The 16,256-nt window shown below is 37.4% G+C and overlaps 1 long non-coding RNA gene across 1 annotated transcript in view; it reads right to left on the bottom strand.

The window, feature by feature from the left end:
• Positions 1-15,645, bottom strand: part of LOC139770494 (uncharacterized) — a 189,728-nt gene extending 174,083 nt beyond the window's left edge. The window contains exon 1 of the long non-coding RNA XR_011717771.1: positions 15,455-15,645. This is a non-coding gene — a long non-coding RNA (uncharacterized lncRNA). The remainder of the gene's footprint in view (positions 1-15,454) is intronic.
• Positions 15,646-16,256: the final 611 nt, after the last annotated feature.

Below are 16,256 nucleotides of genomic sequence, written 5' to 3'. Positions count from 1 at the left end.
CAAACAGAACAATAGATCATTATTTCAAGCTGAACATATTGTAAATTTGGTAGATGCTAAACGACATGTCTGATCGCATCTAAATGTCGCAATTAACTTTTTAAATTTATATTCGTATAAAATTTCGTAATAAAATTTACAATTTTACCGCGAACGGATACTATATACTCAATCGCACTCTTCAGTAAATGTTACTAACGTTATTAACGTAAGAATAATTCTTATGTCAAAACGGCACAATTATTGCCGTAAATAATGTACTATTATATTAGTTAACTGCAAGCCGTACAAATCCGAAAATTATTACAACGTTCTAACGCGCATATGTTTAGATAAAATTATATAGATAAAATGTGTAAGAACGGAAGGTATATCTGAAATGTCTCGAGATGTTTTCTCAGTTATAAAAATTCTTGCAAATACATACCGCAAATACATATCATATGTAAGCATTCTGCGTCTCAAGAGATAATATTACGGCGTCGTATAACACGTCGCATACTTCAATGCAAATTCTTGTTTATTAAGCGTCAATTTTCTATCTAATTTATATGCTAAACCTGAATAAACAGTAGACTTAGTCGGTTGACACGAAGCCTTTCCAGGCAGATATACATACATGTATACATATAGAAACTGACATATACATGTATGTACGTATAGTCAATACACGTAGTCACTGTTGATCTGGAAAAAATTATAATGTTCAGCCATTTTTCATTTACGTATTAAATTATGTTAAACTGCAATTTAAAATATCTGATGTAGATAATGATCGTATAATCGCGGTTGCACATAGCAGAGATTAAGTTTATAACTTTTATACGAAAATTGCTAACAATAAGTAAAAAAACCAATACTATTTCGCACGTTAATAGAGAAATATTAAAAGCCAAGTTTTCCGTAAAATACATCCAATTAATTTGCATTATTCGTTTTATAGTATTCAACATTTTAACATTGCTATATTCTAAACACGTTTTGAGTAAAATCTAATGATGTGTGTCCACGAGACGCTCGCAACTTTCTCTTGACTTTCTTTTACTTCCTGCAGCTAGGGTATCATTTTTTCATAATAAAGTATATTTTATGTAGACGCCAGATGAATTTCATGAAGTGAAAGTAGGTTGTGGTCTCCAATTTTGACCTAAGTTTTTATACGGTCACCCCTTTTGAAAGCCGAAGTTTAGAACGAAACCGTACCAAAAATTCTGTCGATTTCAGTTTTATTTCTTTAACACACTTCAAAGGACTTTATTTAAATTGTCAGAAAAATAAGAATGGTTTCAATGTCGCGTTCCATATATAGCGACAATAATTAACTTGCTCATTGCATTCACGTTAAAATAGAAAGAAGAGCATATCAATTAAAGAATATAAATTTTGGATTAATCATATTTTTGAATCTGTACATAAGCATAAACAAATCTTTCTTAATTTACAGAGCGTATTTTAAATTAAATAATTTTCTGTAAATTTATAAAAAAATTATAAAGTTTATACTTTTTATCTCATCTTTACGTATGACGTAAACATAACAAAATTCTTATAATCAAATATTATTCCGCACGGCTAACGAACAAAAAACGGCGATCACTGAGTAAATATGCTAAGTGATACGTACATATTCCTGACAATAATGGCTGTCACAACATGGGTCAAAGATTACGCGTGGTGCAAAAGCGCGTATTATACAAAAATATATACATATCATATTTACATTTATAAATAAAATACACAAGTTACAATACATGTTTTCTCTGCTAATAGGGTTTTATAATATTTTAGTATCGTTCTATTGCGAGTGAAACTTTTCTGAAAATATTCTCTTGTTATTTTTTAGCATCCTGCATTCTTCCTGCCGTTAAGTTAAAAGCTTATTTCCCTTCTGCATTGAAATTAATGCATTTGAAAAGTTTAAAGCGTAACCAAGTGATTGTAATTTTTTAAATTGTAAAATTGATTGACAATGAATTGAAGATTATCTGTTTACTTTCATCTCGCGTATGTACAATAACTGATACAAATATCAACATCACATTATCTTTATTCTTCGTGAAAGAATACCATTTTGGCAGATTGTATGTAGAAAAAATTAAACTTCCGTAAAAAATAAAAAGTATTCGATAATTCTTTTAACTTCTGTTAATAAATACCAAACTTGATTATAAATTTATTATATTTGAATGACGTTTCTTTATTATTTCTGAGTAATAAAACGGAGATAGGTACGTATGATATTACGCTGAAATATCCTTTGTACGCAAAGCCTTATAAAAGGCGCATCATAAAGAGGCGCTGCGGCATCAAGCGTTATCGTTATTTCGTACGTGCAAAAGTAATGGGAATGTGCATTTCATTAAAAATAAAGAGTAACCAGTGACCGCCCACCCTGACGCCATTGGTTCGTAACCTTTGTGTCCACGGGGTTCGTACTGACTATACCTACGTGACGCGAATGTTCGATACGCGAATAAGGTTCACCTTCTTCGTTCGATGCTGCCTCTTTCGTTTTTCGTGTAGTGCGCATGGGTATACCTGTGAAGGAAACTCGACGGTGGCCGGAGGAAGTGCGTAAAAGGGGGTGCATCGGATGCACGGGATGCTCCCGGAGCACGGCGAGAGTCGAGAGATCAGTAACTGGTGTCGGTGCTGTTCGCGATCTTCTCCATGCGCGTGTTTACATAATTTCATGAATAATCATATTTGCAAGGTGTCCTCTTCGCGTATACGCTTCCGGTTCCGGAGTATCTGATAACGGATAATCGCGCTAATACGTCAAACTTTTCTTACCGAATTAGATTCGTGTCGCGAAGAGAATAATGTTTTCTTAAAATTATTGTAATATTGTATTTATAACTTGAGGCTTGCCTCGACACTCATCGTGATATTTTCTATTATATAGTTATTCTTTATCCTTTCAAATGTATCGCACGATCAAAGATTTTTTAAGACAAAATGAAAGCTATCTATCTTCTATCTAAGTATAATTTCTGTGATTATTACAGTTAATTTTTCATTGAATTTGATTTTACATAAAGAATATAAAGCATTTCGAAACAACATTACGTACTGCACTAAAATGTATTCTCAGTTCAGCAGGAAACGCTAGTGGTTGTGGATTGAAAATTCAACAAGTTTTAAATTAAAATAAGAAAAATCTTTACATAATATCTAGTATCCATTTCATCCTATGTGTTCTGACAAATAATATTTAAAAAATTTCAAGAGGAAGAAATAACACAATTTAATGACGTCAAGTTGTAACATAAAAATTTCATGTACTTCCATATTTTTGTTAAGAAAACATCGATCTCAGATTGATATCTGCGTATCGCTAATCTGCGTTTATTTGTCGATTATCGATTTCGATTTATTCATTTTTTTTTTGTAACGTGAAAAATCTCACGCGACTTCCTGAGAAATTCGGGAAAACACAAGTGAATAACTGGCAAGTATATAAAGCCTGTCCGTAGGAGAAAAGTGGAGGATAAAATGACGACGTGTTCTTTGTGCAAGAACATAATGTGCTACTCGATGGACAAACATGTATCTCGCAACACCTCACCCTCCTTCAAAGGGCCTCCTCTTTTTCTCCCTCTCTCTCTTTCTCTCTCTCTCACTCCTTCTCTCCTCCCGCACCCACACACGCTCGCGGCTCGGAGGGTTGTTACAGTTGACTCTGACGGGGTTTTATGGCGTATCCATCTCCGCGTGTGTAGCTCGCGCGCAGGGAGAGCACATATAGCGACCATAGCGACAAGAACGAGGGGGAAGAGAGCTCTTCCATCGCTCTCTTCTCTCTGGTGACGTGCGTAGGGGTCAAGCTTAGGCAAGGGGCGCAGGCGCAGTTACGTTCGTGAGCCCCGCGAAGCACATGGTCGCCCCCCCGGCTACTATTCCGCGGTATCGCCGGTCTTCTATCTTTCGTATACAAGTTCCGAAACAAGTAAATAATCATGGTGACCCCTATCATATCTTTCGCACTTTCGTGGGACGAAGACTGCGACACGAGCGAGAAACGTGTCATGTGTGGCACGCATCGCAAGATTCGCAAGTGGAGTGGAGGGTCTCTACGGTATTCGCGAGAGTCATGGACGGTCTTGAACCCGGTTCTGGCCCCGGCCTCGGCCCCGGCCACGATTCCCTGACCTACGAGAACAGATAAGCGAAGCCGTGACTACGTTCGTTGTCACGTTGTGATCTTGTATTCGTCGCGTGTCGCCGGTGACTAACGCAAGCAGACGCGCAGACAGTATATTCTCGGGATCGTTCAAGTGACGTCGTGTGTCGATTTTTGATTATTCCGAGATCGTACGGATTTACATATGTCGTATCGTCATATCCGGTTGTTGTTGAGTCTGGAAGAAGCGATAATGTGATTAAACGATTAGCGAAACGATTAACTGAAGCGAAGCACGAAATATCGTCAGTCTGAAGCGGTATCTTGTAACGAAAGTGTTTCAGAATTCTTTAAAGAAATCGAAGAATCTGAAGAAACTGATCTAAAAAAGAAGGAACAAGATCGTGGCGTGCTCCTGTTATTGTTACATTCACTTCTTTCAATTTCTGAATAATTTACGTGAATTCGTTAAGTGTTCCAGGGTAGTTTTTGACATTGCAGACTTCAATTTTGTTATGTTATCTTATTTTCGACAAAATAAATTTTATTTTATCTAAAAATGTACGTAAAAAAACAAATATAATTTGAGGATTATTTAATCATAAAGTTTTAAAAGAAAAACAGAAGAATAGTACAGTATTTAAAAAAATAAGAAAGAAGGTATAAGAATTTATGAATTATTTATAACTATATCATTCAATTCATAGATAAATCTGTTAATTCCATACAATTATTTAAATTGTAAAATTTTCTACATTTTTATTCCAATCTGGAGTATATTAAATCGAATTAAGGCAGTATACAAGCTCAGAAATTATATTACTATGTGAATAAAATAAATTAAAATATATATTACATTATTTATTTGTGAAAGTAAAGCAATATCTCGTTTACTTGTCGTTAATAACATCGAATATTTTTCTCTTACGTGAATGTTAAGACAAGATAGCTTGTCGCGGTATCTCGGTTTGTCGCTAAAACAAACGCGAGTCATTTGTTCAATTCGATATATATTGTCATAATTATAGAGAAATCATACGTGCGAAAGTGATGGATATTTCTGTGTTGCATCGCGACGAATGTGGTATCCATTGGATGTCTAAAATTCGTCGATCGTCAGCACAGGTGAGTGTAACAATAGTTCTTTGCGATGTATTTTTAATTTATAACATTTTTCCTTATTTTATTACATTTTTCTACTTTACGCCATATAAACATTGCACTTATATTGCACTTATATTGCTTCCACTGTTATAATATTATATTTTATATTAAAAATCTAGTTTTTATAAGACCATTTTAATTATTTACGAATTAACATCCACGAATTGCTCTAGAAAATAAGTATTTATTGCTCACATTAAGCTCAACCATTTAGATCAATCGGCAATCTGTGAGATAAACATCATTTCGCATACGGCTACTTTCGCGGCACGGGCCGTGATGGTAAGATAAGCACGCGCGGTAGTAGGTTTGAGTGAATGACGTGACGTCATGCAACCAGTCGTGGTTAAAAGCAGTTGGTCGGGGTGCGCAATTGTACGCTAATCATTTTGATAAAGTCGTCGGAGTGTCATCCGAAAAACAACGCACGATACGGCGGAATAATTAGGCAAACACGCGATACAATAAAATAAAATTCTATGTGGTTATCTTTTAAGTTTTTCTCATTTATAATTTATAAAATATTCGATGACTTAAATTAGAATCTTTAGTATGATCTTTAATATCATTATATAATTTTTCAAAAATGATTTAAACTTAAAAAAAATTACGTTTGAGGCGTATAATGCTGTGTTTTAGTCAATAAGTTGCAATAAACTTAGTCTGATAAGTTTATTGTAACTAAGTCTGATAAGCTGGTGGATATTTTTAACAATTTCCGCGTTTTGCAATGCAGATGAGAAACATGCATAATGCAAGACTATTATTTTTCTGCACGTCAGTCTACAACATAATTCTTTCTCTATGTTTACAAAAAATTAATCACGAATAATTCTGTAATGTTCATTGTGTAGGGTTTTAAAAATTTATACAGCGTGGTATGACTATAATGAAAGGTAGCGGTATTCTAATGAGTAAAAGGAGAAGTAGAGTAAGAACTTTATTAGCTAAGTAAGCACTTCAATTATTCTACCTTGTTTCAATTATGCAATTGTAAATTTGCATTAACATAAAATACAACACGAAGAAACGTTGCATTTCTGGTATTAAATGTAAGATTATCGAGTTTTGTATTTCACAAGTAAAGGTTGTTCCTTTTTATGCGTGCAATATGAGATCACACATGTTACGCAATGTCTGACTGTCAGTTATAAATAACAATTCGCGGATACGCTGAAAATTACCTGTTACTCCTTTTCATGCCATTGAATGTAATACCTTATTATTATCGTTAACGATAAATCGTTTTACGCAATTATTTGATAATTTACTTCTGCGTACTGTAAATATAGCAAACCACGTGATAGCTGCAAGCTGTAAACTTATATTAGAATTTTTTGTATTTATATATAAATTTTCGAAAATTACTTTCAAAATATTTCTTAATCACGCGCGCGTATACTCTTGCAAATCTCCTCTTTTACTTCTGTCATATTTCTAAAATAAAAATTATAAACTCCTATTTTTTGCACTATAGTATATATAGAAATATTTATAATAAAATAGCTTCAAATCCATTATTCCGATTCATAATTATTGTATTATTAATATCATAGATTTCCATTTTTGATCTCCATGGTCTGAAACCCATACATCGCGGTTATTGTATCTGAATTTTAATTTTGTGGATGACACCTGATTATTAATGAAGCTCAACTCTTTATCGGGACAAGTAAATTTTGTAAAATATAGTACATTTCAGGGGGGCGTAAGTTTACTAAAGAAACTACAGCTCTCACAGATCGGTTCGTCGGGTTTTTACGATTAGCGAATGGAAAGGGAAGGGATCATAGCAGGGGACAGTTTCAAAAGCGGGGTGTAACTGCCAGGCGGGCAATAAAATTTTTAACGCTTTCGTGTCCAATAAGCGTAACGTCCATCGAGTTTTACATTGGGCGGAGCCACGCGGCCATTATGCAGTAACAGTTCGAAGCGGTGCAGCGATTGGCTTGTCCGTACCATCATGGCTGCCGTCTACCGTGTTTCCCCTTCCAGACCATCGCGACATGCGCTTCCATCTCTCCGATGATTCTAGCCATCCTTCTTTCTTCGGTCTAAAACATCCGATAGGAGTGGATGCCACTGGATGCGCGTTCAGGTTGTGTTCAGCTTGCAGGTGTTCCACTATGATTTCGAACGGAAATTTTTATGCACTTAATCTTTCACCTATATGAAACAATAATTGTTATATGTACACATATATCGTATATTAAAAATATAATTAAAACGTAATTTCATCCAATAATAATAATAGACTTGAATCAATTCTAGAATACATTATTTTCGAAATATGAATTTTTTTGCATCACATACAATTTTATGCCATTATATAAAATGTTATACAAAATACTGTTTGCACAGTATGTATTAATATTAATTATTAAAAAAAATTGATGGTAATTTTAATTAATTGTTTTGACAAATTGTTTAATTGTTTGATATATTAATATATTTTAAAATACATTAAAAATATTAAAAAGCGTACTATTTTATATACATATCCATCTTACAATAGCACTATGCGCCTCAAATCGATAATGTATAGTGCTCTGCTTTATCGACGCGACTGGCTATTTCCCGCCTTTTGACATCACCAAATTATTCTACAATAAAGAATTCAGCTGCAACATAATAGCTCGTTATGCCTTCATAAAATTTATATTTATATTCTTTGACATATATGCGCAACATATATTTATAACAATTTTCCAAGCTTTTATAACATTTGTATCTTCTTTAAATGTATAATTTCATTGCAGAAACTTATCTCAACAATTTTACTACTTGCCTTGACACACAATGAAATAATGACGTATCAATAAAAAGGGTGCATCAATCAAATTAATACTCATTACACATGGCTCGGCAAAATATCAACGAGTTGTATAAATTATATTTTATGTTTTCATAAATATATACGCGCGAATAAGACAATTTACATGATAGACATATCTGTCTATCGCGTATGATACTCATACGATTTTTTTAATTTAGCAAAAAAATTATGGCTAAATGTACTTCCGGGAAAACTTTCGCATCATAATCAAAACGCGATATACGTATAATGCATGGCATATATCGTATCTCGAAGCCAAGGTGCAGACTCCGGAATAGATGGCTAAGATGATAAGGGAACGCGCGGCAACTCAATTTTACTAAAATGCACTCAGCGTCTGCATATACAGACACTCAGGAGGGTTGCTTCGTAAAGCGCGGGGTGCCGATTACACGGAGAGCTCGCATCATATCCGCGCGCCGCAGTTTTCGTAAGCGCACGCGCACACACGCGAGCGAGCGCGCGCGCGCGATACGTACGTACGTGTGAGACGGAATTGTAATACAGGGATACGGGATACACCGGCGCGACGGGAGTAACGCCGCGCCGGCGAGGAGAGGTTATACACGTGGGTTTTGTCGTGAAGCCATAACTAGAGATACGATGGAGTACATAGGATGCAAACCCATAAACCCCCCCCACTTTATTCCGGCTCTTCCTCTCGCGTCTCGCTTCTGGGGATCTTCAGACGGCGGCGTTACCTTTACTTAGGACCGAAACGGCCGCCGCCGCCGCCGCCGCCCGCCGCCACCTACGACGGTAGCGAAAACACCTTTGCGGCGACGAAAGTGACGAGGGTAGCGATGACGACCGACGACGACGACGACGACGACAGCGCCAGGCGAAATCGAGCTCGCGCGCGTTTCCCATGCCTCCCGATTATGTCGTCTGCTACCCAGTCAGACAGACGTTCGAGTTCGATCCGACGTCATTTGTCGCGCCTAACTTCGGAGGAGTAAGGAGTAACCGCCGAAAGATCGATCGCGCGCCATCGCACGGTACATACGAGCAATTCAATATTCAATTAGTACAAATGTGTCGCGTGAATCCAAGCGTCGGTCGCTCGCTTTGTCGAAATCGCGATCCCCTGCTGCCCCCCCCCCGATCGCCGCGGGGAGGGGGTAAGTAGTAAAGATAGACCAGATTTACCGTGAGCATTATGAACAATTACGACGATCGCGAAGTCGCGGCGAGAAGGACGCGTAATCGACACGTGACTCGGCCCCGTCACACGTATGTATATCGTGGATACGCGCCTGCCGTTCGTTATTCTCCGTGTATGTGCATACCGAGGACAGGGAGGAAGTGGAGGAGCGCCGCAGGAACTAACTGTGAACAGTTGGAGCCGCGACACACGACCGGCCCGATCGGCCGGGTTTACCAAATCTCGGTCTGAACCTCGCCGCGCGTCGTCGGCGACGCGCCTCATCGCGCCGGCGGCGATCGACGTAGACGCGAGCGTGACCGTTTTTTCGCACGGATTAGAAGCCCTCATTCGTCGTCTCGCGTATGAGTGAGTGAACGAACGTCGTTTCGGTAACGCGCATGCGTAAAAAAAGCATTATGGAATCCGCGCTTCTCTCTCTCTCTCTCTCTTGCTCCGGAGCCGGGAACATGCGTGGCCACGTGATCTACTTGAATTTGGCGACTCGACTACGATTCCATATGGTCCCCGCTACGTCATCTACGCAGGTCAGTTTTCCTACATTTTTTCTAATTTTATACATCATCCCCTCCGTCGCGTCCCCCGCCCCGCCGTAGAGCACTTGCTCCGGAACAAATGCCACCGAACTGCACCCACACCTTCCCTCCGATGTTACCACGCGCGTGTAACATCGACGACGGCTTACGGTGTGCGTTTTACACGCACCCTCATAGATACACTTATACGTAGCTACGCACAGCTGGGGAACGCGATGGTAGTTAGGATGGACGCCTAACGATGGCGCGCGGTGATATCCTAGGATAATGGGTGGCTTTATCAACATGAGAGCGTCAATATTTTATATTTGCAAATCGTACTGTATGCTTTCTCCTATTAATCGTTTGCCGTATGCACACACTCGTATTATAGATATCGTATCTATATCTGAAGTCGATATAGGTTCGGTTGGATAATAAATAAAGATTCCAAGAATATTTTATTCGAGAGAATTCAATAAAATAATGTGAGATTAGAGAAACATAAAGCATAAATCGCTAATGTTTCTTTACAAGAAATTCTAACTCTGGTTTTTTCGTATCCAGAAATTAAAAACTGACACATAAAGTCGCATATTTAATTTAAACATGAAGTAAGAGTAGTTTCGCAAAATTTTTACTAAAATGTTACTTATTTCTTTCATCAGTTTACACATGCGTTAATCAAAATTTATAATATTTCATAACTGATCTTATATCTTCGAAATAATTGCTTTATTTCTTTTCTTTTTTTGTTCTTTTTAATCAGAGCATAATAGTTTATCGTTGTTAGAGTAATAAATGAATTAAAAGAATAAATAAATAAACGAAATAAGTACATGAAATAAATAAAAATAAATTAAGAAAAAGAAATCTATATTCTATCTATACTCCGACTACCATTGCCGTCGCATCGAGAGAAATTTAATACTTGACTATTTCACTTTATACTCACAATATTGCAATAACGGGCGTAATGTTTAACAAACTTTATTATACAATGGAAATAACGTGTATATCTCGCGCAAAATATGCCCCGTAGTCGCTTCTTTCTTATACGATACGTTTTGAACGAGCCCATGCAGTGGGAAACGCGAAACGTGGATTTTATATACTTCGCTGTAACAGCCGTGGTACTAGTGCTATTACATTTTATAGTTCCACATCCTTACTAAATGATTTATCATTGTCCGCGCGCACGGATAATTACGGTTTCCCGCTGATCGCTTGATTTACTACAATTGTACAATTAAGCGCCATGTCCCGCAAGATTTACGCTCGAGGTGGTCATATATATAGCACACACGTGCATTCTACATATGACGTCTCGATGCGAATGATACTTTGGAGTATCAGTTCTTTGTTTTTCGTGTGAAACGGGGGAAGCGCAAGGCGTCTTCTATTTTACGCCATGAGATACTTTCCTTCGCCGTTTATTTCGCTTTTTCGAAACGCCTTTTCAGCCGCTCGCTTCTATCCTGTCACGATACATAAAGAACAAAACTAGCATTTGCGGTATTAATTATATGTACATATATGTATAGAGTCTAAGAATTTAAACAAAACGTGCTTTTTCTATTCTTTTTAACATATTATTGACGTCTCGATGACTTGTAATATCAAACTTTTCGTTTCAGTCTAAAATATCTTCATGAATTTTTGATTAGGTACTTTTTTAGATATAAATAGGATATTTTTGAATAATTGTTTTACTAATAATATTAATTTCCTGCTTTTTACTTTAGTTCATTTTTTATTCCTTGCTTTTAGGATAAAACTGGAATAATAAATTAGTTTTTTGTTAAAGAAATTGCATGTCTGATGAAATCTATGCGACATGCGAGCGGTGTCGTGACTGGAAGAAATAGTAGATTGCACAGGAAGTTAAGATAATCGGAGATGCAAATCCCCGACATAGTTAAAATTATAAATCACCCTTTCCTTCCTCAACATACCTAACTAAGTGCCGTGGCGGCCTTAGACGAAGGGTACGATATTAAGCGCGTAGCGCGTAGCGTGGAGCCAACTTTTGATAGCCGGACGATTTTAGCCGGTACAATGTCTTCCGTGCATAATCCACCGAAAACCTTCTCGCCGACTTGCATGAAATATTTTGTCGGGCATGAATAAACTGAACCGCAGCGTTGCCGCAGTAGCCGGTGCAGCCGCTGCAACATTTTCGCGTGTCGTCCGCTGCCCTGTCGTCCGTGTTCGCCCATATGTCTGCCCACACACATAGCTCACCTCTTTTCGACCCACTGTGCACTGTCGTGCGTTTTCACGCGTCGCCATTGGTCTTCCAGTATACGAGCACGGCCGTGCATGCGCTCGTCTTTTATTGCGGGCTGCGGTCCTCGTCCGCGCTATGAAATTTACTCGCACACCGTCGCACGGGCTGGATGTGTAACATTGTCGCTGTTACAACTATATCTGCGCGATAAGGGAGTTATGTCCGCCACCCTGTTGATTATTTCTCAAGTCTTAAATAAATACGTGGACCCGACATATTCGAGTTATTTCATAGGTCTTGGCCCTTGGGGTAGAATGCAATTCTACTTTAATCTAATACTTACAGTGTTTTATACACGCTTCTTTTCGCTTCTATTATTTTTCTGAAAGAACGGTGTTTTATTATTAATAAATATTAATGTGAAACATTAGTGTTTGGAATATTATTGAGTTATAATATAGTAATAAGTTTAGGATATTCTCTGATAAAGAATGACGCTCTACATATTTTTATAAGTTATTAATCAGAAAATTAATAGATAAAAAATAATTATTTCTTAATAGTAGATAATAAATTAATTATAAAAAAAGAATTCACATTTTTATAATTAATTCAATCGCCTATTGCACTGTCCTCGATCTTGATTGACTTTATTAGAAATTGTTTGTCGATCAGATAAGATAGTATCAGCAAAGAAAGGTAAAGAAACCTTTACGAAAATTATGGCGATGTAATTATCAAAAAACGATACGTACGTTATTCGCAAAAAGGATCCAATCTATCGTAATGGCCGCACGTACAGACGCTCCCGACGAGGATTTCCTCACCCCGTTATTTACATCGATGAGTACACCCGAGCAGTTCCAATGTCGTTTGCCGTACGTTTTCGCACCGGAGATTGAGTAAACTCCTATTTATCTGCCCATCTACGTGCGTGATTCATTCCAACTGCTCTTCTTTCGTCTTTCCTAGAACCAATCGCTTTTGCTCGTATTCGAAATCTCGCCAGAATCTTTCTCTTTTCACCTACACTTATACAATGCAACTAAAGCATCAAGTATTTCTATAGACTGAAATATGTGGAAAAAGTGATGAAAGTTATGAGTTTTAAAGAATACGTGCTTAATTATAAAAGTCTAATATCAATAAATTAATAACACAGTCTTTATATAGCAAAAAATAGATATTACAAATTGACCATCAGTTATTTAAATATTAGTATATATAATATCAGTGTCATATTATAAATATCAAGATATCGAAAAAGGAGAAAATACATTTTTCGCTAAATATTTCATGTTTTATTTCGGCAATGTAATTAATTGAACAATAGGTAAGAAGAGACGTAGCAGGTAAAAATAGAATGTTACGACGTAACTCTGATTAGATTCTTGAGTATGTTGCTTCGCATTTCTTCCTTGCGTCATGGTTTATCGATTTTATCCATCGTGTTGGGCCAATTTCTTGATTACAATCGCTTGAATAGAGGTACGCTTCGTTTCATCAGGAAATGGACGCTTCGCAGATTTTATTTTTTATTTTTTCCCTGAAATTATAACAGAGCTAGTAAATCGATTATTTATAATTGAAACAATTAGATCACTTTATAACATTACGTCACTTTGTAATATTTATGTACATGCATAATGTTTATGTAGAACGTAATTTTGCATTTGAAATGGACGTAACTTGAATCGGTCTTAAAATGTTCTCATCGGTTCAGACTTTCTGTCACATGTCTTCCACATGTTTTCGCGTTTCAGTTTCCTGCGCGCGCGTTCGTGAAACTTGCTTGTATAACATGGCGCGCTTGTAACGTTGCTAACATGAACGTGTGTCACTCGATCAGAAAAGAATTCGTGCTAAAATATCTTAAAATTTCATACCGATTGAAATACGCAGCCATCTAATATGTAAATACATTTTACTTTGGAAATTAGAGCAATTTTTATCACGGAACGACGATAAAACACGATAATCTCCGTAAAGGGTCGAGTTGATTAAGCATATTGCATTCTTGCTGGAATTATTCCGATATGGGAGTTTCTCGAGGATATTAATAGGTAAATTAAACTTGCCACGATCCGCGGATCGAAAATCCACCGGTACTACTTAATTAGCCGGCTAGGTCGCCGCATAACCCGTTGCACACCTCGAAACCCGCATTACGATATCGTAAAGAGGATTCTTTACGCTCATACACGCAGACGATCGTACTGGTAGTCACAATGTCCGATTTTATGTTTCTACGCGGACGCTTTGTTCAACTGGTTACCATCGTTACCATCTTTACACCACCTATTATGAATGTCCAGTTTGTAGCAAAGTTATAAATGTGAGCCGATCTAACGTGTTGTCTACATTGCTGCCACATGCTTATTTTGATGAAATTTATTGTCTTGTCGAGATGCGAATATTAATTACTTGGATGTCTTGATACATTACCTAATGAAAGTATATACTCACGTCATATTCTTACGTGAATAAATAAACTGATAAATAAAATACACAAGTTTTTAACAAGATACAATGAAAAAATTACAACAAAGATATCGTTGATTACTCTGAGGATTATGAAGTCCCGTAATGTCAACCCTTTTTCTTCCATTGCCAGAAAGCGTTATTACCGCCATTATCTTACGTCTAGTTATCGAATGAAAGGGACAAATTTCTCAAGACTAAGCGCCCCTTAACTTTTCTCATCAGGAACAGGTCTTGCTCGCGAAATTTTATTTGTCTCCGCCGTAAGACTAAAGCATATTACATTGTTGACGTGAAGATTGGCAACGTAAAAGCGTAAGTCGCCAGATGAACAAAGAAGATCAGACGAAGGAATGTCGCTGTCGAGTTACCATTGCAGCGAGAAACGTCGGCGGCCACGCTGATGTTAGTGCGCGCATCTCCGTACGCTGGTATGCGCCAGTATTTATATACCAGCAACTATGTACCCTAGGATTTAGGTATGGATATATACGTCCATGCGTCTATCTCGATGGCGACGTTGCAGTCTTATTAGACTGAAGTCGCGGGAACGAGCCGAAGAAACTTGGAATGAAGGGATATTCCAGGGACATGAAAACTTGGAGGTTGTGAAAACATAGGAATATCCATGAACGAAGGGGAAAGGGAACGTAGGGAGCGGGAAATGAGAAGTCAGACAGAATAAAGGGGGAAGGAAGAGACGTACCAAAGAAAGATAACATCGAGAAATTTCTCTTCACGAAGCTTGTGCGTCTTACTCGTCTTTGTATGCAGCAAAAGAGAGAATATCTGAATAGCGTTGATTTAAAAAAATCATATTTTACATTTACACAATAGAACTTTATAAAGAGAATATAGTAACAGAATGTAATTCAATTAACATCAATGCTATGAATATGGCTTGATATTCGACGTTGATTTATTTAAAGTTTAAACTTACACGGAAAAAAAAGATTAGCTACTATAGCTAAAATAAGTCGTAAAATAAGGATAACTAACATTTTTTGCAGCGAGAACAAAAGGTTTTGCTACTATTGCTAAACTTTAGCTCTCGCTGCAAAAAATATAGCTCTTGCTGCAAAAAAATTAGTTATCCCTATTTTACGACTAAATTTAGCTAAATTTTTTTCCGTGTAGGAGATGAAAAATTACCCCAGTTTAGTGAATATATCAATTTGACACGCGATGCGCGATACCTACATACGATACCTATCGTCTGACAGAAATTGAAGTGAATTTTGGATCACTGGCAGACCTGCCGTCTAGACTCTGATCAACGCGCGGACTGTAAAACCCCGTAGGCACGTGATCTCCTATCGAAATAGCTTCCTCCGTACGCGCATACATATGTATTACACGGTGGTACCAGGAGAGAAAAGCCAACGGCGTAATATATTTAACAATGTCTCACGATATGAGACGTTTTTACGGAAAGTCGTTGGAATAGGAATTGCTCTTTGGCTCCCGCAGAAGACGGTGGTGAACACATTGGAAACGAGTTTGTTCCTCTAGCTGATACATACAGTTCGCAGTTGCACATTTCTCTCTCTCTCTCTCTCTCTCTCTCTCTCTCTCTCTCTGTCTTTTTTTTCTTTCGACATATACAATGTATATGTATATACACACAGATCTCTCTTTACGTCTGGCAGCCATGTTGGTGCATCGGGGACGCGAAATTTTATAACCGCCTCGAAATTCCGGTCATTTGCTGAATCCGCCAATGTCACACGCGATGTTCTTCG

This window comes from Temnothorax nylanderi, unplaced genomic scaffold (genome assembly GCF_030848795.1).
Source record: "Temnothorax nylanderi isolate EJ_2023f unplaced genomic scaffold, tnyl_v1.0 TNYL_tig0030_pilon, whole genome shotgun sequence".
Taxonomy (NCBI): Eukaryota; Metazoa; Arthropoda; class Insecta; order Hymenoptera; family Formicidae; genus Temnothorax; species Temnothorax nylanderi.
Note: the sequence above shows the minus strand (reverse complement) of the source record. Positions and strands in the feature narration are given on the sequence as shown.